The sequence below is a fragment of the Heloderma suspectum genome, chromosome 7 (genome assembly GCF_057233095.1).
Source record: "Heloderma suspectum isolate Gila_16-S chromosome 7, 16-S_ref, whole genome shotgun sequence".
Lineage (NCBI taxonomy): Eukaryota > Metazoa > Chordata > Lepidosauria > Squamata > Helodermatidae > Heloderma > Heloderma suspectum.
The window spans coordinates 78,618,395-78,644,452 of record NC_139464.1 but is presented as its reverse complement, the minus strand read 5'-3'; the positions used below and the strand labels follow the sequence as shown (position 1 = coordinate 78,644,452).

The 26,058-nt window shown below is 43.0% G+C and overlaps 1 protein-coding gene and 2 pseudogenes across 2 annotated transcripts in view; 2 read left to right on the top strand and 1 right to left on the bottom strand.

The window, feature by feature from the left end:
• CNTN1 (contactin 1) overlaps positions 1-26,058 on the top strand; it is a 310,396-nt gene that overhangs the window by 48,761 nt on the left and 235,577 nt on the right. The window lies entirely within an intron of this gene.
• LOC146339991 (lysM and putative peptidoglycan-binding domain-containing protein 2 pseudogene) lies at positions 8,638-10,373 on the top strand (annotated as a pseudogene).
• Positions 15,268-21,743, bottom strand: LOC146339990 (uncharacterized; annotated as a pseudogene).

The following is a 26,058-nucleotide window of genomic DNA, read 5'->3' as shown; positions in this document are numbered from 1 at the left end:
ATAACTGTAAAGGCTGTTTGTAATGATTTCACTGGGAATTAAGCACACCTACATAGGTTTATCTGGATTGTAAGCCCCATTAACAAGGTGGCACTGTGTTTATTCTTAGTAAACATGCATAGGATTGCACTGCTCATGTCCTATACTCTGTTACAGAAGGATTCTGTATTAAGTTTTGTTCTGGAAATTACTTTCCACCCTTGATGCAGCTTCTTGGTATAACTTGCTTAAGAGGTTCCAGCGTATCTTCCTCTTACTCAGCTATCATGATGAAATTTTATGCATGTGCTTTACAATACAAATGCCAATCTTTGACTTTCATTGATAACTCTGTTTTCAGTTGAGAACAAAGATGCCACTATATCCACTTTAGTCACGTGTTTGTAAAAGATGAGCTTCTGGTGCCAATGGCATCTGGTGCTTCTGGTCTTGTTTTTGTGTTCGTTCATCCATGCTCTAGTGCACTTTAGTTTATCCTGAATTTACTCTACTAACTGAGAGGGACTTGGAGAAATTATTTATTTCCTACCTCAGTGGGTTAATCGTTTACCACAGGAGAATTCTAAGAGGATGAAAATGTATATTTTTGTTTTCAAAAGAACTTTAAATATTTTCATTATTCATGGTGTCAGTGGTCTAATTTTATTATTACAGTAGTATTCCTGAGTTGTGCCCGGACGATTAGATGATAGTACACAGTCTTAGACTTTGACTTCAATCTGCATTGCTAAAGTTTTCTTTTCATACTAGCACAATTGCTTTCCAAAGGATGAGCATGTGTATGGAAATGTGATCATAAAGGTAGGCTGTAGTTGAGTAGGTAGACAAATACCAGTTGCAGTTTTCCAGTTGGCTTTGACCCACGTTTCTTTCTCTTGGCTCCTGCTTTTCCCACTCTGTTTGAGACCTTTGCCTCCCTCTGTGCTTCCTGAAGTGCTGTGCTGTTGTACCCTGTGTGGGTCCTATGAAGCATATAAAACTTGCAAGGATTTGAATTAAACAAACTTTCTTTAGTTAGAATCACAATAGTTAGGTATACAATAAAACAATACAGCAGTTGGCCACATAGAGCTAAACAGATAAGTAGCCTGTTAACACAAGAGCAGTAATACAAAATATCGTTCTCTTGCCCCAAGATAAATATGTTAGTCCTGCGTACAGAACTTTGTATATAGCCACTCTAACATTTCTCTAGTTCACCAAGTACTGGCTACTTCAGCTACTCTCTGCAGATAGCTTCAGTTCCAAAGCAATAGCACAACAGCAAACAGCAACTTACAAATTGCAGCATGAAGGTCATAGGCCCGCAACAATAATGCAAATATAACAAATAACAGAGATGCAAACGTTGGTTCCCCATCCCCTAGCACATCAACCGTGCACATATATCAGTTGAATTTATTTTTACACAACATGATAAGAGCCCATAATTATTAGTTCTCCTCCCAAACAAGCGGTTTTCCTCCTTGCTCTCTTCTGAATGATGACCCCACACACATTAACCCTTTGCCTTGTCAGTTTTATGAATGTCACTATTTGCAGTAAATATTGGGACAATATTTGACCAGATACTTTCTTATCTTTACTGTAGAGTACTTCCTGTCTTTTTTGTGTGTATGTCCCTGACTTGATTATATTTGTATAATTTGCCTTTTTTTTGTATAATAATTGGGTACAATAAAAAAATAAAAAGTCACTATTTCTCTTTCATCAATGGGAGATGCATTGGTTGCTAGGCTTGCCAAGATATTTGAGATGAGAGTGGAGATGGGAACTGTGGCTGCTGGTTTCAAAAGGACACTGATGCCTCCCTAAAGCAGGGGAGAGAATTGTTACTCTTTGGTGTAGTTTCTAAATGGGAAGGAGCATGGTGTTTCATTTTGTTTTTGTGGTGGGGAGGGTCTCTCTCAGCAAGAGGGTACAAGTTCATTAAATGCAGTCCATTACCTTTACCTTCCTCTCAGCTTTCCAGCAGCACCTCTGCTACTCAAGTAGACAAAACAGGCCTGCATAGCTTGTAACCAACAGGTCAAACCCACTATGCCAAACACAGCCATGATTTTGGCTTGCTAGCTTGACTGACAACTCCCGCTTTCCCGTTCTTATAGTCCCAGGCAAGCTGCAGAATATTTTCAAGTCCACAAGTTGATCAGACATTTGTATAGGATCAGCCACATGCAGGCCACAAGTGGCTGCCACCTACACAAAATTTGTGGTGGCGGCAATGTTCCCCCCCCCCCCGCAGTTTACCACCAGGTTTTGGTGGCAAACTGCTACAGAAGGCTAAAATGGACAAGTTTAGCTTCAAAACAAAATGTATATGTTTTATCCCTCTGTAATAGTTTGCCACTAAAATTCGGTGGCAGAGCAGAGGCAAGAGTGTGGCCCACTGGAGTATTGGCAGGAGGGGTGAAAGTGGCCCCTGGTATCCACTCCTGGTATAAGAGATGCAGATGTTGTTCTGTTTTTCTATGAAATCATTAAAATTGGAAAACAGACCTTGTTCATTGTGAGAAGTGCATTTAACTCATGGAGGGTGCAATCCTATGGGGATAGTCGGCTGCCTCTGAGTTCGGACGTGGCTGACTCTCCAATACAGGGCAGGCGGAGGGGGAGGGGATCTTTTCCTCCATGCTCTGACCGCCCTGCATTTGTGGCTAGATGGCCATTTCGGATATCTAGCCAGGCCGTGTCAGAGCCCGGGGTGGGGGAGGCCAGACGGCGCATAAGAAGTGTCATAATGGTGCTTCTGCAGTCTGTTCCCCTCCTTGGCCCCAGGGATGCCCCTTTTTGGCCTCTCCACACTGCTGTTATGAGTGCAGAACTGGAGACAAACTGTGTCGCCTACAAGGGGGAGGGGAGTCAGGTTTCTGTGAATGGAGCTCGGAGTGCTGGCTCCAAGCTTGGTTCCCAGGAACCGAAAGATCCTGTCGCCGTCTAGACCCTGTCTAGCGGCCGTAGGATTGTGCCCTAATTGGCTTTACATATTATATGTTCTTGTAATCTCATTTTCAAGGCTTTGCTCATTGTGTACAGGAATTATGTTCTTGTGAGTGCTTTATTATGTACATGACTGTGCATCTTAACTACTCTATTTATGTACTTCAGACCTGGTGTCCTGTGGATGCAAGTTATTTTGGATATCTTTTTTATCTTGAAGCAAACTAATTTAGCTATTGGGTAGATATAAGCTGTAATTAAAGATAAAACTTGATCTGATAGTATTTGAACATGATGATCCAGTGAAAATGTTTAGCCTGCTTCCAATTATGCTTCTGTATTTTTACAAACATATTTGGTTAAGTGGTGCCTTGGCATCAGAGCATTTTTACTATCTTATAAAGTTCTGGTGCTTATAAATAGACAGACAATGCATAATTATAATACTACAGAGACTTCTGTATGTGACAAGTAATGCAGTCATTTGCAATGGATAATAATCGCTTTCATTTTCAACAGTGTTCTTCACTGTTATTTAGGAAGATGTGATCGGCACAAGGATTAGAGAGCACCAACACGAAACAGTGAAGTTTCAATTCTTCATTTGCAACGTTGTGCAGTTGAGGTCTTATTTATTTGTTCACTATCTGTACATTTCAGTAAGTTCTGTTTGTGTGATTTCATTTATATTATTACTAGTTGCTTTTAAAAATATCTCTGAAGATAACATACACTCATTTTCTGAATTAAAATATATATATATTAGAAAATCAGTTTTCTAGTGAATTATAACTTAATTCCATAGAAAATTGCAGTGCATCGTTTACACATGCAAATTATCTTATTAAGATCTTATTAATTCTTTTATATGTCATACTAGATGCTTAAATCAAATGTCATGATAATTATAATTACTAGATATGTGCATTTTTTCATGAATAGTTGCAGAAGCCTTTTGTAGGTTTCTAAAGGCTGGCTCACACTTGAAGTTGGCCCTCATGTGCATGCCTATTGAGCATGTGGAGCCACCGGCAGGCTGTGTCGAGCTGTAGTCACAAGGAGGTATTGTTTGTATGAACTGGTGGCTCCACATAGGAGCTACATAAGTGGTTATTGAGATTTCCCTGGTAGCAATGGCACAAACCTGAAACAGCATGATTCACATATTGTACCAGTTGCATATACAAGCCACTACGTGGAGTTCACATGAATACCTCTGTAGAAACATGGCCTGGCTTTGATTCTGTTGGCATGCTTCCAAGGCACTTGTGTGAACCTACCATAAGATTTGGAAACCTTACCTGAAAATGGCCAACTATAGCATTGATATCTGAAAATGTTGGTGAGCAGGAAGGAATGTAGTGTTATACTGTGTTTTGTTTCTCAGTGCACTGCAAGAAACTATGCCGTAATCCTAAACATACTTCTTTAAAACATTTATATACCGCTCCACGTCTGAACAGATTCCAGAGTGGAGAACTAAAAAAGATTTTTTAAAAATGCAATTTTAAAAGTTTTTTTAAAAAATAGAATACTAATAAAAACGGTGGCTGGTCAATTGAGGAAGGCTTCTTGAAATAAAGATATCTTAAGCAGATGCCAAAAACAGCACAATGTTGGTGCCTGGCTGACCTCCAGAGGCAGGGCGTTCCACAGAAAGGGATCCATCATACTGAACGCTGGAATCCAGGTGGACTCCAGTTGGGCTATAGCTCCAGGCAGAACCAGCAGGAGCATCCCCTCTGATGCCTCAGTGACTGGACAGTTTGATAAGGGAGAAGGCACTCTCTCAAGTATCCTAGTCCGAAGTTGTCAGGCAGTCTTTCTGTATCTGTTGAAATAATGAGAGAAATCTAGAATTGGGCATTTCTTTTTATATACAAACCTGGATTTTATATCATTAAGCCATCCTCTCAGGCATACTCTTTTTCATTTATTTTTGTCTTTTCCCTTTGCTTTTTTTAATTACTAAAATTTTAAAGAATATTTCTTTGATTACTAAGGGTATTTAAAATATCTTTGCATGGTTTTTCAGGATTCTTTTTGCTACTGGGGCATTTTTACTCCAAAGCCTCAGTACAATTACATGGGAGGAAGCACCACTGGACACAGTGGGACTTACTTATGAGTAAACATACGTAGGTTTACTATTAAAGTGAAACTGTTACTTTTGGTTGTTTCTATTCAGTTCGTAGTTAGAGTGTAAAAAAGCAAACATCTTAATACTTGAAGTTGTTAAGATTATTTATTGGAAGCCCCAGTTGCATTATCTTTGTGTAGTGCATTCTCATTTGTAAAGTTTGTATTTGGGAGTTAAAAATGAAGATATAGCCTAAAATATGTATTGGGTGGCTGAAAACTCAGCCTTCAGGCCAAACTAGATGTGATGATGATGGTATGCCTTAAATGTGGGTCTGCTGCAATCATGTGTGAAGCCAGGGGTGGATGTATGATTTGAAGAGCAAAAGGACAATATGGATGAGGACTGCAGAATTCTCACTCTGCCCACCATTTACCACCCTGTAGCAAATCTCACATATGCATCTCTTTTGCTCTTAAATTGGATGCCTTGTCTTATATGTGACGCAAGTGGTGGTAACTTGCATTTAAAGCGAGAGGGGGGGGGAGAGAGAGAGAGAGAGAACTGTTATCATCATGTCTAGTTTGGTCCTAAATGGAATGTAGCTGAGGTTAGATTTGGGCTGAGAACGTTTCAGCCACCCCTCAATCAACAAGTAAAGCGTTTGATTTGATCTATTAATGTTTTCTGTTGTTGAACTTTTAAAAATACTTTTGGCAGAAGAATGTATATGTGTGAGATTTCCTTCCAGGTAAGCGCACTGTGCATTGAATTTTCAGTCCTTTAAGTGTCTCTAGGAAGATTGATTTCAGAGTCTCTGGGAGATAATTAGAGATATTCACTGGAACATTCTGTACAGCATTTAGTACTTTTTGGGTACAAATCCAATAGCAACAGTCCTAGGCAACAATGCAGCAAAAAACTACTCTAAAAGAAGTAGGGAACATGAGGAATACATAATTTAATCTTAATGGTGGGTTGAATTTGGCTTCAGTGAGAGGGAAAGGGGATATTTCCACCATGCACCTTCTCCAAGGCTCCTGAATCGTTTGCATATTTTTTGACTAGAGAGAGGAATATAGCCCCTCATTCTTGACCTTCCCCTTCTTCTTCCAGACCCATTTACCGCCTCCCTTGATTTTCATATGCACAGGCAAGAAAAGGCCTCTCTTGGGGTCAAGAAATCTGGCCAATGGAAGGAACCTAAAATGAATGGTCTCCACAGCATGGCTTCCCTTTCTGTTCATCCATATTTTTCTTCTTTCCCTCTCCTTCATGGAAGCCACTCTGGCATATGGAAGATGTGGCTGCCCTGAACCACTAGACTATGTTTCCCCATTTATTTACTAACTATATTCATGTAAAGATGCTAAATATATATATAAAAAAAAAAACACAGAAGAGGAACCCTGCTGGATCAGGCCAAAGACATATCAAGTCCAGCTTTCTATTTTCCACAGTGGTCAGCCTGATGCCCCAATAGAAAGCCCATAAGCAGAACTTGAAGGCAATGGCACTCTCCTGCTCTTATTTCCCAGCAAGAGATATTCAAAGGCATGTTGCTTCTGATCTTGGAGGTAGTATATAGCCGTAATGACTAGTATTATTGATAGCATTATCCTTCATGAATTCGTGTAATCCCGCTTTTCTTTTCTTTTTACCACTCTGAGTAATTTATTTTGGCCACCTCACTGCCCACCCCTAACTCCAGATCATTAATTAACATGTTAAAAAGCATCTATCCCAATACAGTTCCTTGGAAACCCCACTTCTTCCATTCCTTCTACTCCCTGCTTCCTGTTTTTAAACCAATTACTGATCCATAATCAGTGAAGCATCTTGAATAGCTCCTTTAGAATTCTCACTGGTTCTGACTGAAACCCAGAGTGAATTCACCACCTCACTGACATCGGAGCCACCAGCCTCCATTGTCCATAACAGGATCTTCCACTGATCTTTCACTGCCTGCTCCTCATCAATCCATGTTTCCCCTCAGTATTTTAAAATGTATATTTGAATGACAAAGAGTTAACATTAGAAAGTCAAAACTGAATGCTGTGTTTGCTCAGCCCACAAATATGGTTTTAGTTCTGTGTTTTGTCCTTGAACTATTTATCAGGCATTATTGGCAACCTATTATTTTATTGTCAGGTACTTCAACATTTTAAGTGCTTGTGGAGATTCTCTGGAAGGCTTGTCACAGAAGCAGCCGTCTTATTTTATTTCAATTCAGTTCTGAAATACATTAGACCTTGTTTTAAATTTGATTCCCCTTCAATAACTTGTCAAATGATTACTTCATACTATGAGGTTCTAAAGAAGGAAGGACAATCTTAGTATGTCAGCATACTTTATGTTTTGAACATTTGCCTATGAGAATGGGAAGACAATAATGTGTGAATTTGTGTGAAAAATGTTTCAGGTGTAATTCTGGGAGGGTTTTAATGCCCAATTCTTTTCACAGTTAAGTAATACTTAGCTCCAAAATACTTCATATGCATTATTTCTGTAATCCTTACAACAAAGTTAGATATAGACAAGTCAGTATCATTATACAAGATATATACAAGTCAGTACCTGTGTTGTGGATTGACAGGGTGATCTGATCACTGAGAACAGCCACCTAATAAGTTCATGTTAAGGTGAGTTTTGAACCATTGACTGCCTGGACCATGGTTTGCACCCTTAACCACAAAACTATACTAGCTCTTATTTTGGGGAAACACCTTTGTGTGAATGAAAGAAATGTTCCATTAAAATTATGTTTTGAAATCATAATGGTATAGGCCCTATACTATAGGATCCTGAAGGTAAATAATGATGGGATTGTACATGAGGATACCCAATGGGATGAGAGAGAGGAAAATGAATAGGAATTAGTGATGAATGAACCCCTTCCATTCAAATTGTATCTGGCCTGCTAATAATAAGCTCCACCCTAATAATAATAAACTCAGCTAATAATAGGCTGGGTTTACAAGGCTGTTTGTTTTACTTTTTTAATTATTTGACATACAGTATCAGTAGATGCATTGGGAGGTACGGAGAATTCTTAAAATGACTGGTGTATTTAGCCAAACTTTAAATGAGTAGTTGGCTTTTTGTTTAAGAGGAAAGTTTGTTTTTTGCCAAGTGGTTGTACAAGCCCCCTAATACATTTGCTTTTCTAAAACTCACTTCACACATTCACATGAACCATGTGCTCTCCTTGGGTCTTACATGGCTTTCCCAGGCTTCCATGATGACTGGAATGAATGCAGATGGTGCTGAACCATTGTTTTCTAAATGATGGGTGGGGTATTGTGGTCCTCCAGATATTAGTGGACTGCAACTCCCATCAGCCCTAGCCAGCATAACCAATGGTGAGGGATGATGGGAGTTGCAGTCCAACAGCATGTCCTTAGTAACCGAGCTCTTATGGAGCAAAAATCATTAACTGATTATTGATATAGGGCTTGATATGTTTTTAGTCATGACTAATCAGCTTGTATTTAAAAAAAACATATGAAGGAGGGGGCTCTGCTGAGGGTAGGAAGGAGTCACTGTGGGAGGTGGCAGGTTGTTGCAGTGCCCGCCAGTGCCCAGAGCTGCTGCAGGCAGCAAGTGCACAAAATGCCATGGCGGAGTTTCTGCCAGTGCCCAGTCTGTCCCTGCAGGAAGAGCTGCTTCCCATCTTGATGGAGACGGAGGCTGAACTCTCTCTCAGTCTGGTGCACACCAAGACCCACTCGTATGGCAGCATGGCCATTGTGGCGGTGCATCAGCCCCAGCGGTACCATGCAGGGCATCGTGCTCAAGTATGGAGTGATGATGAAACAGATAAAAAGGGCAAATAAACTTTTCATGAATGACTGTATATTTCTGAGAAAAACATTGAATATTTATTTATTTAAAACATCTGTATCCCATCCTATATCATTAAGATCTCAGGGTGGCATACAGATAAAATCAATTTAAACAGTATAAAACATTTTTTTTTAAAAAAACCTAAAAACTTAAACAAGCTAATACTAATTAAATTCTAAAACAATAAAATAGTTAAAACAGTGTGCTACTTTAGGGAATACATTTAGCCCTCAAAGGCTTTGGTAAAAATCTATGTTTTTATTTGGCACCGAAATGAAACCAATGTCTGCACCAATCGGGCTTCCAAAGGGAGGGCATTCCACAACTGGGGTGCCACAGCAGAGAAGGCCCTCTCCCACATCCCAAGTGTATGTCTCGCACTGGTGGGATGCAGAGGGAGGCCCCTCCAATAGATTTCAATCCTCGGGCAGGCATATAAAGGGAGAGGCGATCCCTCAAATATCGAGGTCCCAAGCCACTTAGGGCTTTAAATGTCATCACCAAAACCTTGAATTCCAACTGGAAGCATAAAGGCAGCCAATGCAATTCCTTTAAAACTGGTGTTATATGATTTTGATGAGGTGTTCCAGTCAGCAGTCTAGCTGCTGCATTTTGCACTAGTTGCAACTTCCGAGTCATCTTCAAGGGCAGCCCCACGTAAAGTGCATTGCAGTAGTCTAATCAGGAAGTTACCAGTGCATGTGCTACCATGGCTAGGTTATCCCTGTTCAGGAAAGGCCATAGCTGGTGGATCAGCTGAAACTGGCCCAAGTACTCCAGGCCACAGAGTCCACCTGGAGCTCCAGTGACAGGGATGGACTAGGAGTACTCCCAAGCTATGCACCTGCTCCTTCGGGGGAGTGCAACCCCATCCAGGACAGGTCACTCACCAAATTCCCAGACTCAGGAACCACCAATCCACAGTGCTTCTGTTTTATCAGGATTTAGCTTCAGTTTATTGGCCTTCATCCAGACACCATGCCCCCAGATGCCTAATGACCACACCCTACAGCTTCATGTAGATGTTGAACAGCACGGGGGAAAGAATAGAACCCTGTGGCACCCTACAGTTTAATAGCCATGGGGTAGAACAGGAATCCCCCAATACCAGTCTCTGGAATCGGCCCTGCAGGTAGGAGTGGAACCACTGTAGCATAGTGCCCCCAACTCCCATCCCACGGAGCCGATCCAGTAAGACACCATGATCAATGGTATCAAAAGCGTCTGAGAGATCCAGGAAGATCAACAGGGTAGCACTCCCCCTGAAACTGAGAGCCCCCTTTCTTGTGAAGAAGGACCAGTGAGAATTCAGAAAGACAACTTTTCTTCACGCAGTCCCCAGGGACATTACAATCAGCTTCCTCCACCTGAAGAATTATCTGCTAAAGATTTTCTACACAGACTGGATTTGTAGATTAAGTTGTCCAAACAGGCAGCTAGGAAATTAAAACCTGAAGATAACAGGGAGGACGATAACGAAAATTCCTATGCAACTATCAGCAAGTAGATGAATGAAGAGCTGGAATGAAAGCAGTTCTTAAAGAACTAAATATTTGAAGATCCAAAAACAAACCTTTGGGGTTGATTTATTATGGTGTACTTCTAACAAGTTGTATATAAGTGATTCCACTGACTATTCTTGCACTAAAATTATTTGATTTTTTTGCCTTCTACAGGTCAATGTCCTTTTCCTATACATTAATAAAGGAAGTGAGCCTTTAAAAACAAGCAGTTGCCTTCATATTTCTGCCATGAAAACATAGCACAGTAGCAACAAAGATCCCTGTGAGAGACCACTTTGATGTAGGATCTTTAAGAAACAGTTGTACAGATGAAGCATAAAAGGGATTAAGTGTTTATCAACATAATTATCATGGAGGCTTGAGGCAAATAAGCTCATGCAAACTGATGTGGCCCTGGATTGAGGGTGAGTGCATGCACACACACACACACACACACACACACACACATATAAAGACTTATGTGTTCTTAAAATGAACCAGTTTTAGCCAACTGTTTTAGAAAAAAAGATGTTGGGGTTTTGAAGTATTATTGAAAAATACTTCTATAGGAAACTTGACTTAAAAAAAACAAAGGGAAAAAGCTTACTAAAATGTATTTTTCTTTGTGCAAGGGTAATTTTTGAAACACAGCTTCTTGTGTTCTTTGTAGTTTTCATGTAATATATATAGTTTTCATGTAATAAATACGAAATGCACTTTAAGAAAGTGACTTACCTTTGTTATTCAGCCTATCTGTGTAGACAGTAGGGATGTACGAAAGTCACTTACCTGTTCGCGGATTATGCTGAGGCTGTGGGGGAGGCGCTCCGTCCCCCCCCCGAATCCTGGCCGGCTGGCTCTGCTCCGCAGGGATTCTGCGGAGCCGCCGGCTGGCTAGCGGGGACGCAAATGGTGGCTGTAGCCGCCGCCGTTTGCGTCCCTGCAGTCAGCCGTGATAGGCTACGTAAATGTTTACGTAGCCTATCACGGTGTTCTTTAAAATTTAGCCGTGATAGGCTATGTAAATCTTTATGTAGCCTATCACATTGTTTGTTTGTTTTTTAAACTTGGAAATGGCGGCGGAGCCGCCTCCAGAGCCACCGCCTCCAGGAAGATCCGCCCCAGGTAAGTCCCGTCCCGGGGGTGGGGTGGGGGGCCATTCCACCACCGATTTTGGGGGGCCGAATGCGCTGGCATTCGGCCTCCCCGAGATCCATGGCAGAACTTTCGTACATCCCTAGTAGACAGCAGAGTGTCTGATCCTTTGTAAACGCATTTCAGTATACGCTTTTCTGTTTCATCTGGATATATTTAAAAAACACACATGCAGGAATAGACATTTGGGCTTTGTGACAAATCTTCAGGTCAAGGAAATGTGACATAACTCTGAAATGATGAAGCTGTAAGAAAAAAAAAACTTGCTTACTAACTTGGTACCAAGTGAGGTTATTCAAATTGTTGAAATGATTTATCACTATTGTATAATTCTGGAACTGTATAATCATTGAAATAGAGGGACAAACAAAACATTTGTTATGGCACTCTGGGAGAGGAAAATTTAAGGCCCCACCCCCATTTTTTGTGAAATTCCACCCCCACGGGAGGGAGTTAAAAAAAAGGGGGGGGAAGCCAATGGAGCCTGTTTTCTTTTTTAATCCCCCTCCCCCACGCTGTGGAGAAATGTCATGAAAAATATGGGTGGGGAAGCTCAAATCCTCCTCTCTTGGAACTGAATGGGGCTGCATGTGCTTACAGGAGAGTAGAGAATATGCTTACAGGAGAGTAGTGGAGCTATGCATGCTTTAAGAAATGTTTTCTTTGGCCCTGTCATTCAAAATGGAAACACAATAGCTGGCTCAGATATAATGGAAAACCATGGTTTTCTGCAACAAGATGAGCTGTGATGAATTTTGATCTTATGTTTTCCTGTCTCCCCTCTCCTCCTTTTTTGCACCTGCAAGAAGGAGATTGAAAGCTTCCACTTTCCGTTTTAAACTAACCACAGTTCTCTGTGATGTCTGAACTCATGGAATGGTTGTTCATTTAAACTATGGTCACTGAAAACAACCCATAATGAAACCATGGCTTCAGGTCCTGCCAGAATGAAACTATGGCTTTGGAACCTCCTGACTGTGGACCTAGTTTAATAAACCACAGTTTCTGAGCATGGGTATTATGTGGAACATTGTAAAATGGAAACTTTTAAAAGATAAGGAGAGGCAAGGAGGAAGCGTGAATCCAAAGCTTGCCGAAGCTCATTCTCAAAGCTGAAAACCATAGTTTCCTGTTACTTATAAACTGTACTAGAATGTTGAGTCTTATTCAAAGCATCTTTCTTCAAGAAAAGAATGGTAATTCTGATCAATTCTCAAAGTCCAAGCATAGTGTTGAATCCAATATTAGTCTAACTTGAGTCCCATTAATTTCAATGGGTCCACTCTAAGTAGATCTAACATTGGATACAACCCATATGTCTCTGGGATATAATTCAAATGAAATATATATTTGCGGTATTTATTGCCTTCTTTTCAAATTTAAAAACAGTTCCCCAAATAAGGTAACAAAACACACACACAGTAATTTCACAACAACTCTAAAAACAAAAGGTGATAAAAGCAACATAGTAAAACAACTAATATATAAAATACAACAACGGAATAAAAAGTCCTTATTGGGTACCTAAAACTTAAAAGTAAAGACACCAAATGAGTCTTCCTAGGTAGGGCATTCCATAAGCGGGATGCTACCACCGATAAAGTCTTTTCATGCATTGCATACCTTAAGGTAGTGGTTCCCAGTGCCTTTACTAACATTGCTTGCAGCTCTCTCAGCTTTTTGGTTTTCCCTCAGAACCAGCGCAAACTAGCCATGCCATGTGCAAATATGTTGGTTGAGTCTAACTTTGTTAGAGCTAGTTGTGTGATGAAGTAGTAGACAAACTGTAAATCTAGTATTCAGCTTGCAGATCCACCAAGCCTGTTTTCAAAAGGGGACTGTAGAGTTCCTTTTAGGAAGAGGGGCCATAGTTCAGTGGGCGAGCACATGTCTTGCATTCAGAAGATGCTATGTTTAATGCTTGGCATCTCCCACTTTAAAGGATGCAGTAGAAGATAATGGGAAGGGCCTCTGCTAGTTAGAGTAGACAATACTGAGCTAGAAGGACAAGTAGCCTACCCTAGTGTAAATCCTATGTAAATTATGTAAGCTGTATAGTAAATGATAGGTTTAGCTATGTAAAAACAAGATATTTCCTGCCTGTTCAGCTACCCACAGATATCGATCTAACCCTCATTGTGATATGTGTTACATTCACAGCCAAAAAGGCATATTTGGGCTAATCTGAACTGCAGCACTTCCTGACTGATTCTGTTGGAAAGGAGGCTGTGGTTTCTACTGACTTAGTCCCAGAATCCCATCACATCATTTGTGAATTTGAAAATCTTTGTCCCAAGTGCCTTGGCGTTCATCACAATTCAAGTAAATCTTTTTTTGAAGTGTTATAGGAAGTGCTACAGAATAGCCTTCTCATAGTTACAAACTATTCTAACTTTTTATTTGTAAAAAAATTATATATCCATTGTTTGATTAGCTTCTTTGAATGTATTAATGAAAATTATTTAATGTATGTTTTATTATATCTGATGAACTCTTGAACTAATCTGGTTAAACACATTATGCCAAATTTGATGGAATATGTGCCTTTCCAAGACAAAATGGAAAGTTTGCTGATCACTTTGATGCTTTTCAACAATCATGCCTTCAGAGGTTGTAAGAGTGAAAACTGTGTCATTTTTTGATTGAATAAGTTCTTTGGTGTCGAAACAGTACCTTCCCATATAAACAGCTTTCTGTGTTGACTGTCATTGCCCTTTTAACACACTGGCAGTACAATTCTGTGCATGTCTGCTCAGAAGTAAATCCCACTGAGTTCAATCTGATTTATTCCCAGATAGGTTTGTATAGGATTGCAGCCTAAAAAAGGTTTGCAGCATGGATCAAAAACGTGATAAAGCAAACACAAATCAGGATTTGGGTGGTGGGTGCGGTGCAGGTGGGGTATTAAATGGTTGTGATTTTAAAACAACAACAACAAGGAGTGATGACACCTAAAGGAATCTAGGTCAGAATGTCAAATATCAAAAAGGTCATGAATTTACAGTATGAGATTATTTTTTTGCGTTTGAGATGTGGACATAAATTTCTGGTTTAATCTTCTTTAGGTGACATCACTGCTTCATAAATCTTCTTTAGGTGACATCACTGCTTCATATCGTTACCAAAACATTTTTCTACCAAAAATATATATTAAAATTCTGGTTTGTATTTGCCTTTTAAGCCACATTTGCAACCCTAGATTAGTTTTAATAATTCCAGTTTCAAAGCCATAACTGAAATAGATTTGCTTCTCCCCCCTTTCCCTAACTAAAAGTAAATAATTAGGGCATGACTGACTGCTTTTTTAGTTTACCTTTTTGTTAAGGCGGATAAAGGTTATTTTCATGCATACTCATTGCTGGCTGATCACTCTGTTCCATGTCAGAGGAAGGCTTGAATAATCTCTTTGAAGGCAGCATTGAGGCAGAAAATTAGCATTCTTTCCAGCTGTACTCTAATGCACTCAGGTTGGTTACTCATTTGCCATTGCAGAGTTTTCATGAGATCAGCTGAAAAGATGCTTTTTCCCCCTTTGGAATACAAAATTAGAAATGAAGAAAAGAAAATAGAACTAAACAAGTAAGTGTGGTATAATGTGTGTCAATTAACCATGAAAACATCTATATTGTAAAAATTTTAATGTGCATGTTGGTTTGTTTACAAAAGCATTTTATACATACAGGGGTTGCCCTGGACAAAGATCGGCTTGTTAAGTTAAATACTTATTTAGCTGTTACAAAAGGCCTACTTGTTATTAGAGCTGAAAGGCAAAGATAAATTTCTTAAAGCCTGTACACTTCACAATCTTATAGAGGTATCTGATCATAGTACTTAATCTGATTTCTGGTTACTTAATAGTGGGATGTGGCAGTAAATACACACGTTTGTAAGGCAGCTGAAGAGAGCTGTGCTTCCACACACACGCCTTTGCATGTGACATGAGCATTCATACATTACTAGTGCAACATGGGATCCAGCTATCAAGTGGCTTTGTTGTGGTACCCACACTGGTGGACAGAATTACTGGTAAGGTACGAATTGCTTTGTAACGGCATTTAATAGATCAAGCAGAGGGAAAGAGACAGCAACTGAACACCACCATAATGGTGGACTTGTTCAATAGACTTTGGTATTTTTAAGTGGTACTTTGAATATTTTGATCACAGTTTGTCTTGACGGGTGTTCTCATTGGCAGAAATGATGAGTGTAGCATCCCAGACAGCCCCAGTCCCTGGAGCTCTGAAGTGTGTGTTGCTGCCTTCCCTTGTCCATCTCCAAGGTACGTTTCTGAACCTTGAGGCAGCAAAAGGGGAAGGCGGTAGCAGAAGCACTAATGAGGCCCTTGTCCTTTTTATGAGCTCTTGAACAAAATTCTCAAGCATTCAGGTGGAATGCTTACAAAGGCTCAACTCCTTTCAGGTCAAGCAGCGGAACTCAAGCAGCTCACACGTGAATCCCTGGACCGTTTGCAAGACTGATTTTAATATTGCAAAATTCTCATTAAACTCTGCAGCAACATTAGCATGTAAAGAGTCATATTGACTCTATATGTACACACTGTGAGCAGAAAGGGAGAAATAAGGAGATGGACAGAAGTGATTGGAGTCAAACTGGGCCACATTTATTGATCAATCTGCAAAGGGGAAAGACCAGGACAGGCAAGTAATCTGTGCCAGTCACTAGCTAGGCACTGTAATGGGCAAAAATATTCAAAGCCTGTACAGTGGTGTCTCAGCTCGCCACCCTACACGGCTACCCCTTTTGGGGAAGGTAGGCCTACCACTGTCACCCCCTCCCCAGCTGCAAAACACTGGGTGGGTGAGGTAAGTTGGCCTCACAAGTAACCCTTATCTCCCTGCTGGGCCGCAAAATCCAGAGCGGGAGGTTTCAGGCATCACCTGTGTCCAAAACAGTGCCTCTGAATGCTCACCATCCCTGTTCTCATCAGCATTGCCTGTCCCTAGCAGCCACAGGAAGACGACAAGCCCAATGCTTAGTCAGACCCCCCCCCCACACACCTGTGCTGAATTAATTCCCACAGGCCCTTTTGCAGATCCAACAAAAATAAATCATTGCCTAGATCAGACAGGTGTACACCATCCTGTCTGTAAAGCTCCCTTCGCATCTGTCTAATCTCAGGATGAGAAATAATCCCATCACCATGCCTACATAATCCCAAGGCTACCTCCCTATTAATTTTCTGGCGGGCCCGTTGCAGGGCCCACTCGTCCCAAACATTCTTCCACTCCACTCTGGGAAGCAAACTGGACCAGTTGATAACAACCCCAGTCCAATGGCCTGACAACCTGAAAATCGGCCCAAGCCTGCAAAATGAGCACTTCGCCTTTCAAAAACCCCAGGTCATTCCCCCCAAGACGCAGCACCAAAACCTGCGGGGGGATCCACACCAAACCTTGCTGGAATGACGTGGGCAGGAGGTGCTCCCACCACATGCCACATCTGCCCAGCCAGTGGATGCAGGCAGGCAGGGACAGTCCGAGCTGAGGTCTGCAGTCCGACCTGGAAGCCCTCAGACAGGCCCAGGACACCATGCTGTGTCCACATATGAGCACGCACTTGGGTTCCTGTCCATTCCATCCATCTAAAAAGGAAATGAAACAGTGAAAACTAGAACGAGGTAGGCTTGCCCATCAAATATCAAGGGAAAGTGCACACATAAGCCTCAAAAGCCTTGGAGTGCCATCTGCCCATCTCCTTCGCCTTGTCAGGCATGAAGCCCAGTGACATGGCTGTTGAAGCAGCACCAATTTGGAAAGAATGTGTGCCAAAGCAAAACTTACCCAGACCCAGAGCATTCAAGGCCAACTTAGCAATGGCCCAAAATTGATACTTTGTTAACGGGGAACCATCCAAGTGACAGAACAAAGGACCATCTACGGACCCCTTAAATTCCCCAAAAAGCCACCAACGCTCTGACAGAACATGGCTCCTCCACCTGAGCAGGGAAGAAGGATACTCTTGGGCTCTTACCTTTCTGGTCAGTCTTAGACCGCCTGAGCCACATCAGAATAACATCCAGATGAAACTGAGCATCCAAAAATCTTAAAGGCCTTCCAGATACATCACCTTTGGATGCCATTCCCGATTCGGAAATCCTGAAAGCCCCAAAGAAAGCCATCAACGCAGCAGCATGAAACAAGGTGGCTTCATGAGGCAAGGAACATATGGATGGCCACAATCCTTGGAGTCCCAACAGGACGTCAGGGGAAAGAGGGTGCCTGGAGTTGGCGACTGCAGGTGACACCCTGGCCCAACCCTGGATGGTACAGCATACCCTGAAATCTATGGTGTTACCAGGCACACCCTTGAATTTGGACCGAAAGGCTAATGCTGCCAGTTTACCACCTACGGCCCTGGCAGAAAAACCCTTACTCCTAGAAGGGACACAGAACTGCAAAAGATGATCCACCAGAATAAGCCGCAATTCTTGTAACTGCAGTTCTGACCTGAAAGCAAAGAACTCCCTACCTGCTACCTGCCTTGTCATAAGCAGCTCTGGGACCGGGAGCTGTGGAGTTCATCATAGCTTGCTCTGCCTTGATCCACCAATCTCCCAAAGCACCGCTGGCATGGGTTCTGGAAGAGCACATGCCCAAGGGGCCAGCTCCTGGAATTTTTCCACCTGGTTATGCAACAAAGCGTGGACAGTCGGGTTGTCTAGGCCAGGTATGTGCCGGGCATGAAACAAGATGTTGCAGACAGTGCATAAAGCATTGTCTGTATTATTTTGCAGACAATGAAGTCTGAAGGCTCTTAGCGGTGAAATAACTCTAGGACTATGAGAGGATAGGGTGTTTATGACCTGGACAGTGGTCTGATTGTCACACCAAAAATGAACTACCAAGTTGGCCATTTGCTCTGCCCAAATATGCACAGCTACATAGATGGGGAAGAACTCAAAGAATGTTAGATCTTTACAAATTCCTCTGGCCAACCAACTATTGGGCCACCATCCAGAGCATCAACGATCCTGCCAAATCACCCGCAAAGCCAGTGACCTGGTGGCATCCAAATGAATCTGCAGTTCGGCCTCCAGGAGCAACTTGCAGCTCCAAAAAGAAACACCATTAAACTGAAAAAACTTAAGCCAAACCCGCTTAAGAGATCCCAATGCATAGCTGAGGTAACCCTGGTTCAGTGATGTGGCAGCCACAGCCCATGCGTAGCCCACCAAAGCCACTTCAAAAAGGACAGGTCTGGGGCAACAGCTCTGCAGGCAAAATTCAAGTGCCCAACCACCTCCTGAAGAACATGCAGTGTGACTTTATGGGAACACATTATTGCAAGAATTTTGTCCTCCAAGATGGAGAGTTTATACTGTGAGAATCTGCAGCACTGATTGATGGTGTCCAGCTCAATCCCAAAGAACATTAAGACAGTTGATAGACCCATCTGTCTTCTCATGTGCCAAAGGTACACCTAACTCCTCCATCAAGGTGCAAAATTCTTTCATCAAGTAGGCACATTGTGCAGAATACCTGGAGCTGGCAAACAAAAAATTTCAAAATAATGGACAACACCCTGTGCCCCCATCCTGTCTCTCACTGCCCATTCCAAGAAGGTGCTGAACCTCTTGAACATGGCGCAAGAGATGGAACACCCCATGCGAAGAGCCCTGTCCAGATAAAACATATCCTGGAAGCAGAACCCTAATAGGCCAAAATCAAAAGGACTGACCAGCAATATGTGGAAAGCGGACTTTATGTCACACTTACCCATCAGTGCCCCTTGCCAGCAAGCCTGAACCATAGAGATTGCAGCATCAAAAGAGGTGTAGCTAGGGATGTCAGAGAATTCTGCCATGGACCCCAATGAGGCCAGATTCCAAGAATCTGGCCCCACTGGGGTCTGTAGCGGAATGGAGCACTCACCTCTGTGCCCCTCTGGAATCCGTCCAGGCTGGCTCCTCCACATGGTGATCCTGTGGAACCAGCTGCCGGCTCTGCAGCGCTGGCGATATGGCTGGTCGCCATTGCCGTGCTGTATCGCTGTGCTAAGTCCGGACGCAAATGGCGTCCGCTACACCATTTGCGCCCCTGTTTTTTCACGCGATAGGCTACGCAAATTATATTTACGTAGATATTTGCATAGCCTATCATGTGAAAAAACAGGGACGCAAATGGCGTAGTGGATGCCATTTGCGTCTGGTCTTAGCACAGCGGTACGGCATGGCAATGGCGGCCAGCCGTATCGCCAGTGCTTCAGCTCCGCAGGATCACCGCAGAGCAGAGCCAGCCTGGATGGATTCTGGGGAGGACGGACAGATCACCTCCCGCCCCCGCGGACCCCCCCCACCTGGAAAGGGGTAAGGGATCTGCCCATCTCTAGGTGTAGCACACTGAATACAGTTGGTTTGGGATCTCATCATTCACAGAATCGCCTTTTGGGAAGGACAGGTTGTGAATCAACCTGTACTCCCCTGACTCCTTCGGGACAATCCCCAATGGAGAAACTCACAGGCTGGGGATTGGCAGTGCTGTGAACAGACCAAGAACCCTCCCAGCAGTTACTTCTTTATCAATTTTGGCCCTAACCAATTATTCCATACTCAAAACTGACTTCTGATTTTTAGAAAATTGAACCTTATGCTGACCTTGGAATGGTATTCTAAACCCTTCCGTGAAAACTCGCTCTAGATAAATGGCTTCCTCCCTCTGTGGGTACTGCCTCAAGAGCTGCAGCAGGGAGTCCTAACCGGGCTGCATGCCTTTGGGAGGAGGCTGTTGCCCTCCCCCAGGTTTCCTGCCCCCTCGCCCATCCCGGGCAGTGCCATGCAATCTTTAATCCTGGGACAATTTGTGCATGCATGCTGGCTGCTGCAGATGGAACATTCATGGCAGAACTGGCATGGATTCCATGAACAGGAGCCACGGGAACGATACTCTCAACAGAGCAAGTGCTGTTGACCCACCTGTCCCATGCTTGCCCCTACCGGCGCTGAGGCGAGTGACTGCTTGGCCAAAATGTGACCGCTGTCAAGACCTTCCCCTGAATCATAAACTGCAGCCAGAGGTCCTGGTCCTTAAGGTTCCACTGGAGGGAAGGGTTGATGGCAGCCCTCATACAAAAAGCCTCATCATAAGCCAGCCAAGCTCTGTCCTCATATCCATTGTATGCCTGGTATATAATGTCAATATATTTAGTTAAAATCCAACCTCGCTCCGAGAACTTTTGCTGAAGAACACCCATGTAAATCAGGAAACCTGGCAGCCAATTGGCCCAAGTACGGGCAGCCTTCTTATTCCTGCCTTTGTCCTTATATTTGTCACCAGATTTGTCCTTGTCCTTAGATTTCAGTTTACAGAATAATAAGGAGAAAATGTCTATGAACTCCCTTTGGAGAATTTTATCCCTTGTGGAGGGCATCAGGTGAAATCCCAATGGGGTCGATGTAGTCCGGATGGTATCACATCATTCGCAAAAAGCGCTTGGGGCTGCTCCCCTTTGGCGGGTCCAGCCAGGCCCTGCCAAACAAAGGCACAGGCTGTGGTTGCCGAAGATGGCTGCTGAATGCCCACCTCTGCTGCAACAGCAGAGGACACCCCTACAGACCCTGTCGGGGGGGCAGCGCCAGGCTCTGCCACAGAGAAAGTAGGAGGAGAAGCCTCCAGCACACTAGCGGGAGTAGGAGCACCCGGAGAGGCAAGGAGTGCCTCAGCTGCCCCAACGGACACCCCTGGTGGTGCCTGAGCAGACACCCCAGACAAAGCTTCAGTCTTAGCTGGTATTGAAGTTGTCCGCTCACTGCTAGGCTGAGAAACTGGCCAGCCAAAGGCAAACATCCATGGAAACCACCCCCAAGGCCCAATCGGGCCCCATCTAGACCAAGGGGAAATGTGCTTCAAATTCATCTCACCTGGATCCGGGATAGCTAGAGCTGGGGCCTCTGGTGCTGGCATGGATGTCGTGGACCCAACTGCCTGGGCCGGTGGCACAGCAGGTGTTGGTCCTTCCTCTGCTGAAGGAATTGGTCCCACAACCTGTGTAGGAGCAGAGCTGGAAGAAGCCTTGATCGCGTCCAAGTGCACTGCAGCAGAAAGTAACAATGCATGCTGGCTCTGCCTCCTGGTTTGTTTGGGCTGGGAGCCCCTGGTTTGTTTGGGATGGGAGCCCCTGGTCACCCTCTGCACAGGCAAAGGGGAAGGTGTAATCCCCTCATATTTCCCCACCGCTTCCAATCGTGCCAGGATCAATGACATATCAGGCCCCTCTTCTTCATTGGAAGAAGATTCATGCCTCCTCCAAGGCCTTTTGCCAGGTGGGCAGGGTGTCTTGGCCTTACCCTTCTTGTCCCCCTGCCCCTTTTATGGAGGCATGCTGCACAAAACTAGCCCAGTGAATGAGTCATAGAAGGGGTGAGAACTCACCCTTTCTGTATCCATCAGCAAGTAGCTCTCCCAATTGAGCTGATAACAACTCAGAACAATATAGGCAGCCTAAGGCAAATGGCACTGGGCAAAACCAGGTTGGAGCAAAGAGCAGAGGCCACAGTGGGGAATTGAACTCTCAGCCAAATACTCCCTCTGACCACCCTAGCACACAAGACCTCAAACAGGATCCCTCGCCCCCACCATGAAATCCTCCCGCAGGGCCCACACACCAAACCTCAGGCCAGATGGCCCCAAAACTAGGCCAAACTGTGCCCGATCACAGCCTCGGGGTTTGGAAAATGGCTGCCGGGAATACGGGCACCAGCTCACCTCCCTCCTGCTCCCATCATGCCGGGGCTCAGGCCCCAGTAGGTGGCCAAAAGAGCACCGGCCATGCTTGACCAAGCTGCTGCCCCAGTCAAGGGATGGAATATGACGCCTCTGCTACTGTCACTGCCAATCTCGGCTGAGAAAAGGTTGGAAAAAAGAGGAGCTGCTTGCCATGACCCTGGTAAACCGCTCTGATTCCGTCCTCGACTGGCCAATGACACCTTTTTGTCAGCTGCAGAAGTGTGTGTTACCTGCTCTGCAGCCGCGCATCCAAGAGGCATTGAGGAAGGGCCCGGAGAGCTAAAACTGCCTCTTGGGCCCCTCCCATCTCAGTAGCACCACCTGAGACATCTCCCTTCTCCCCAGCCACTTGCAACAGCCCCCCCTCCCAGCGGCCAGGATGCGGGGTAGAGCATTTCTGTAGTACTGGTATCCACATTAGGAAAATTAAGAGTATTTGTGCTATCTGGAAAAATGGTGGCAAGAAAGCAAGTGGAACAATAGATTACATGTCCACTTCTGTGAATGGCTTAATGCAATATAGCGGTTATATTTAGGATGAAATGTATAACATGAACACTAACCTTTTAAAATATCATAGTTCGTTCTGCCACATTTAGAACAGTGTGTTTGCTTTCTGTGACCAATAATGCTGACAGCCATGCCAAAAACATGTATCTTAAACATGACTATAATATGCTTAGACATAATATAACTATTTATAATGTATTCTATAGACATATGTTTATGACATTATGCACCAATTTACAGCTTTGTGCAAATGTTTCTGTAGTTTTTGCTATGGAGCTAAATATCTATATTTAAGGTAATATAATGTTTATAAAATAATAGTGTGATAAAATGTGTTGTAGCCTTCAGTTAAACTATCTTTATTTCCCTATACTATGACATATGCTAGATCTTATGAAGGGTAGGCTAACATAACTTGCTTTCAGATAATATTTCTGCTTAAATTTATTTGGGGTTTGTCCTTAGCATCCTGGACCTTGTGGGTCCTTCAGGCCACCCTGAGAAATTTTACAAAGGTGTGCCCATGTGTCATCTCCCTCTAGGAAAGGGGCTGGGAAACTTTTTCTCTCCCTGTGTGCCCCCACCCCTGGCTGCCTGAAGGCTGCATTTCTTGGGAGAAAGTGTTTGAGGGTCACATATAGACAGTGAGCAGGGCTAAAACCAAAAGTCTGCCTGCACACATACACACACATGCCTCATTCCCACCAACTCCCAGAAATGATCCCAGAAGCAAACAATACGATTCTCACCTGGATGTACAAAAATTATCTGCCGCACTGCTCACCATCGTTTTCCAGCAATGAGTTGAGCAGCATTCCCCTTATCACTGCCAGGGAGCTGATTATTCCTTTTTAATTGTTTGGTAGCCACTTCCTGTCAAAGTATGATCCTTGTTTGCTGTCTCCTGACTTTTTGCTACAGTGCTTCAGTAGAGCGACATAAGCTGGATCGACCTTACAGAAAATAAGTGTTTATAAGAGGTTTAATGAAATCAAAGTTTACTAAGTACCTTTGCCGGAATGCAATTTCTAATCTTTCTTTCTCATGCAGACTGTTTGAGGTCAACCTGCTTCTTAAGCATTTACTATTTAACAGCTCCCAAAGAAAGGCATGATTTTAATTTTCTTACAGTTGATGCAAGATCAAAAGGATAATAGAGATTAGCATGATACAGTCAATGTGGCTTGCGTCCTGCACAATGATCTTATATCTGTGAATATATTCTTTCAGTGCAGTGTGCTGTCCTTTGATTTGAGCCAATTTGTCAATGGCTTTGTTTTGATAACTCTGTGAAGACGAAGCAAGCACTGCTTAAGAGTTATCCCAAGTCACTCTAATACTGCTGCCATGGAATAGCATGTTTCTTAACATAATTGGAAAAAGCTTATTTTATTTCATGTACTAGGCTAAACATCCAAACATTTGGTAGACTAAACTTCATCCAATTGTGTAGCTGTGTCCAGTAATACTATCTCAGTAATTCCATCTCAACCAAAGCATTTTCTTTGATCAGGTGATTCTTCCACAGGAATATACAACTAATAATCAAGGCAACATACAAATTCAAGTGGTTTTGAGTTAATTTTTTATGCTTTGCTTCATATTGTAATTGTGTAGTTAATTATTTTAAAGATACTTCCTTGTAGTATACTCAGATTGTGTTTCTACATGCTCAAAGTACATATAATCACACCCTTATGGTCTGTGTTAATAAATCTGAAATAACTACTTCACCTGATTTTGTTTTCCATTCGCAGACACAAGTGATGGTCTCTGCTTTCCCTATAAACATGCATTGAAAGGGTAGAAAAATGTAATCTTCTTAGCACTGGCTTAACCACCTTGATTGTGAGTATAGTAGGACATTCATGGGTGCTAATAAGATTGTGTACGCTATGCAGGCATTTGCCCATGAAGTATTATGCTGTAATAAAACCTGTTAGTACGTTGCACCGTCCTATGGCAACTAAAAGATTAAATATAGCTATATGCTTGGAATCAATTCATGTTCGGTCTTAAATACACGTATGAGACATTTCTTTAGAGAGTTTAAAAAGCTCTTCTTTATAAAATAAGGACCCTTTTTTAAAAGATTGTGAGAAGACATCATATAGAATACGTGGGCTGCCAAGGTTAACAGTGGTAACTGTACTAACCAAGCATCTTTAGGAAGGGGCTGTAGCTCAGTGTGATAGAGCACATGCTTTCCATGTAAAAGGTCCCAGATTCAATCCCTGGCATCTCCAACTAGGGTTGGGAAAGATCCTTGCCTGAAACCCTGGAGAGCTGCCGCCGGCCAGTGTCGACAAAGTGGGCTAGATGGACCAATGGTCTAACTGTGTATAAGGCAGCTTTCTATGTACAGATTGGAAAGTTTTAGATAGTGATGAAAGCAGAAACATTGAGATGAAGAACAATTTTGTTGAGAAGGACCAGGTAGTTACTCTTGAACCAACACTAGGTGCTATTTTGCTGCAGGTGCACACAACTGAATCTGCCAGCTCAGAACAAAAGTCAGGATTCACACAGTGCTAATTTCTATTGTATTTCCATTCTTTATTGGGGTAAAAATATATTTTATTTTTTTCCTGTACAAAATGACTTATGGCCAGACTAAACCTTCTAATCACGCATAGCAGAGTGAGATTTCAGTAAAGGGTTACATGCAAAACAGAGGCATGTGTGATTGGTTTATTTAATTCAGAGTAAGCATGTGTGGCCGCCTATTCGGATCAGGACTGTGGTGTTCTGGGAGGCAGGTTAAGTGTCTCCCCACCTGTTTTAATCCTGAAATTCCACCCCCTCTGTGGGATTGAAAAAAGGAAAAAAAATCTCCCTTGATTTCAGTAGAGGTGTTTATTTTTATTTTTTAACACCCGCCCCCCCCCCCCCGATTGCCATAGTCCCAATACGAATTGGGGCTATGTGTGCTTACTTCGAGGTAAATAGTTAAACCAATCATGCATAGCTCTTCCATGTGTGAGTAGAAGATTTAGTTTGGCCCTTAGGATCTAAAGACTCTTAAGTACTACTCAGGTGTTCTGTACCTGAACAGAGCAAACGTGTGATGGAAAGGATCACTCTACCGTCACCCCTCTCCATCATCGCATTCATTGTGCTTAATCCATGGAGGGTGACTGCCCAAAGAGAAGAGTCTCCTGCATTCATGGGGGCTCTCTATGCAAACCAGAATGCTGGAATGTTATGTATTGAACCCAGAACAGTGGGTTGTTCATGGGTTGTTTCACCAGGGTACAGAGGTGGCAGGCAACAGTGGTAACCC